We start from the raw sequence: 514 nt of genomic DNA, 5'->3' as shown, positions 1-514 counted from the left end.
CTGCGATTTACCTCCCTCACGATGCTCCAGGGCAGGGGTGGTGGGGGACCCTTAAGGTTAGGGTTTAACCTTTTTTTTTTTTTGAGTCGCAAGCTACTCGATTTTCATTTTTCTAGATTCTCGAGGTGTCCTCTGGCACTTGACAGAGAATGCTTCAGCTTATTTAAGTTTGTATTTCTGATGATTTCATTCCACTATTCCTTTTCTGGCTTCCCTCGTAAATATTCTTTAGAGATTGAAAATTGATTATGTCAAGAGAAACCAATTCTTACGAATCTTGCTCATGTTCTTTATTTTGTATCCAGCAGAGCTTTCAATTAGTGTGGTGACACTCAATGCGAATCATCTATTGATGGGGAGGTGTTTGTGACATTTATTTGGTTAGCACCACCATGATTCTACGATATTTAAATTTGTTCCCACTTTTGTTTTAAACTTCATCGTATTAAGTTTTTGTTTAGTTGTTTAGTAGCATTGATGTTTTCAATTTAAGATTGATATAGAATTGGTGATT

This window comes from Olea europaea, chromosome 16, assembly GCF_002742605.1.
Source record: "Olea europaea var. sylvestris chromosome 16, O_europaea_v1, whole genome shotgun sequence".
NCBI classification, from domain to species: domain Eukaryota; kingdom Viridiplantae; phylum Streptophyta; class Magnoliopsida; order Lamiales; family Oleaceae; genus Olea; species Olea europaea.
This window is presented reverse-complemented; position numbering follows the sequence as displayed.